A 3944-nucleotide genomic window follows, 5' to 3' on the forward strand; every position below is an offset into this window, starting at 1 on the left:
TTGCCCCAGGGTGAGGTACTCAATCTTGAGGGATGCATATATTCATTTTTTCATGTCTCTAACTTTTTCCTGGACCGTTCTTTCGGGTTTTCAATCCACCGAGACGCTCATTTTTGCCTAAGTTGCCCTTTCAGGTTTTCAACTTAGTGAGCTATTCTGTTTTTATTTTTTAGGCGAAGTATTTCTTGACTGCATCTGAATTCACAGGACGAGTGAAATCCTCTCCATCCATAGTTGTAAGCCACAAAGCACCGCCTGAAAAGGCTCTCTTAACAACATATGGACCTTCATAGTTTGGAGTCCACTTGCCCCTGGAATCGGGCGCGAAAGACAAGACTTTCTTGAGCACGAGGTCACCTTCTCGGAACACACGAGGCTTGACCTTCTTATCAAAGGCTTTCCTCATCCTTTGTTGATATAACTGAGCATGACACATGACGGTCAATCTCTTCTCTTCAATCAAGTTCAACTGGTCAAAACGACTCTGAACCCATTCAGCCTCAGTTAACTTGGCTTCCATCAAGACTCTCATTGATGGGATCTCAACCTCCACGGGGAGAACAACCTCCATGCCATATACAAGAGAGAAAGGGGTTTCCCCTGTTGAAGTGCAGACAGATGTACGATAGCCATGCAAAGCAAATGGCAGCATCTCATGCCAATCTTTGTGCGTAACAACCATCTTCTGGATAATGTTCTTGATGTTCTTGTTAGCAGCTTCAACAACACCATTCATCTTGGGTCTATAGGGAGAAGAATTATGATGTGCAATCTTGAACTTGCTACACAGCTCTTTCATCATCTTATTGTTCAAGTTTGATCCATTATCTATAACGATCTTGTTTGGCACACCATATTGGCATATGAGTTAATTCTTGATAAACCTCACAGCCACCTGCCTGGTCACATTTGCATATGATGCCGCTTCCACCCACTTGGTGAAGTAATCAATAGCTACGAGAATAAAACGGTGACCGTTCGACGCCTTTGGTTCAATCATGCCAATCATTTGAATTCCCCACATGAAGAAAGGCCATGGTGAGGAAATAACATTCAGAAGTGTCGGGGGAATATGAATCTTATCCGCATAAATCTGACACTTGTGGCATTTCTTCACATATTTGCAGCAGTCATACTCCATTGTCAGCCAATAGTAGCCTGCTCTCAACATCTTCTTTGCCAGGGCATGTCCATTGGAATGAATACCAAATGAACCCTTAAGGTCTTCGGTCATCAACAAGTCTGCTTCGTGTCTATCCATGCATCTGAGCAGAACCATGTCAAAATTCCTCTTGTAAAGCACATCACCATTAAGGTAGAAACTGCCAGATAATCTCCTCAAAGTCTACTTATCTTTAACAGATGCCCCAGGCGGGTAAGTCTGACTTTGGAGAAAGCACTTGATATCATAATACCATGGCTTATCGTCTTTCACTTCTTCAACTGCAAACACATGAGTTGGTCTATCCAATCGTATCACAGTAATATTGGGGACTTCATTCCAATACTTCACCACAATCATTGAAGCAGGCGTAGCAAGAGCATCCGCCATCCGATTCTCATCTCGAGGAATATGATGGAAGTCAACCTCAGTAAAGAAAGTTGAAATCCTCCTCGCATAATCTCTATATGGGATGAGGCCAGGCTGATTCGTCTCCCATACACCCTTAATCTGATTAACAACAAGGGTCGAATCACCATAAACATCAAGATGTTTGATCCTTAGATCAATACACTCTTCCAAACCCATAATACAAGCCTCATATTCCGCCATATTGTTCGTGCATTTGAAAGTTAGCCTTGCTGTAAAAGGAAAATGTGTGCCTTGAGGAGTAATAATCACTGCCCCAATACCATTTCCGTACTGATTAACAGCACCATCGAACACCATACTCCATCGGGAACTAGGCTCTGGCCCTTCATCGAGCGTAGGCTCGTCACAAACTTTCATCTTCAAATACAGTATCTCCTCATCTGGGAAGTCGTACTGCACAGACTGATAATCTTCGATTGGTTGATGCGCCAAGTGGTCAACCAAGATACTACCTTTAATAGCTTTTTGAGCTCGATACTCAATATCATACTCAGATAACAACATCTGCCAATGGGCAATTCTCCCAGTTAAAGCAGGCTTCTCAAAGATATACTTGATTGGATCTATTTTGGATATCAACCAAGTCGTATGATTCAACATATACTGGCGCAAACGCTTGGCAGCCCAAGCCAAAGCACATCATGTCTTCTCAAGCGTTGAGTACCGTGACTCACAATTAGTGAACTTCTTACTCAAGTAGTATATGGCATACTCTTTCTTCCCTGATTCATCTTACTGACCCAATACACATCCCATGGAATCATCAAGCACAGTCAAGTACATAATCAATGGTCTCCCTTCAACAGGCGGAGACCGAATCGGAGGCTCATACAAATACTCTTTAATACTGTAAAAAGCTTTCTGGCAATCCTCGGTCCAATCATGACGCTGATCCTTCCGGAGGAGCTTGAATATAGGTGCACATGTGGCAGTCATGTGGGATATAAATCTCAAAATGTAATTCAAGCGGCCAAGAAAACCTCGGACTTGCTTCTCAGTTTTGGCCGTAGGCATCTCTTGTAATACTTTGACCTTGGCAGGATCAACTTCAATACCTCTCTCGCTGACAATAAAGCCCAATCACTTGCCGGAACGGACTCCAAATGTACACTTGTTCGGATTCAGGCAGAGTTTATACTTCCTCAAACGCTGGAAAAGCTTCAACAAGTGTTCTACATGTTTAACTTCCATTTTCGACTTCGCAATCATATCATCAACATATACCTCAATCTCTTTATGCATCATATCATGAAACAAAGTAGTCATAACACGTTGATACGTGGCTCCGGCGTTCTTCAAACCGAAGGGCATCACTCGATAACAGAATGTTCCCCAAGGTGTGATGAATGTTGTCTTCGCCATATCCTCGGGTGCCATTTTAATCTGATTATAACCGGAAAATCCGTCCATAAATGAAAAGACATTGAATTTAGTCGTATTTTCTACCAACATATCAATGTATGGTAGAGGAAAATCATCTTTCGGACTAGCTTTTCCATCTTTCTTAGGCACGGGCACAATATTGGCCACCCATTGAGGATATGTAGAAGTCACCAGAAACCCCGTATCAATTTGCTTCTGAACTTCTTCTTTAATCTTCACTGCCATATCAGGATGAGTTCTTTTGAGCTTTTGCTTCATAGGCACACACTCAGGCTTCAACGACAAGAAATGTTGCACAATATCAGTATCCAGACCAGGCATGTCTTCATATGACCAGGCAAAGACGTCGACATATTCTCGTAGCAACTCAAGCAACCCCTTCTTAACAGACTCTTCAAGGAGTGCCCCAATCTTCACTTCACGAACGCAGTCTTCAGACCCCAAGTTGACTGTTTCCAGATTCTCAATATGCGGCTGAATGATCTTCTCCTCGTGCTCAAGCAGATGGGTAATCTCATCAGGAATCTCTTCAACATCATCTTCTTCTGCCTCAAATACAGGGAACTCAAAGTTGGGAGATGGTGTTGGATCATTATGTTCAATGGGTTTGATTAACCTACATAATGATTTTGAGTAGAAAAGAGATTTCAGAATTCAAACAAAGCAAATCATTATGCAGATGAAAAGATTGATTTTATTCTCTTTTTTATGGTTTTATGGTGATCACCAATTTCATGCAAAAAGCAAAAAGGAAAAAATAATTTTGGAAAAACAAACATTTAACATGTGATTATTGAATGAATATCATTGTATTAATCAAATTGTGACAACAATGTCTTCACTTCTCCTTTTGGCAAGGGAGAAGGGTTTTTAAGCAAGATGAACACATTAGGTTGACTTGTGGATAACTGTCGGAACATCAACAGCGACCCAATTATTGTAGATTCCATCAGGTATGACAAAGTTG

Source organism: Lathyrus oleraceus, chromosome 5 (genome assembly GCF_024323335.1).
Source record: "Lathyrus oleraceus cultivar Zhongwan6 chromosome 5, CAAS_Psat_ZW6_1.0, whole genome shotgun sequence".
Classification (NCBI taxonomy): Eukaryota; Viridiplantae; Streptophyta; class Magnoliopsida; order Fabales; family Fabaceae; genus Lathyrus; species Lathyrus oleraceus.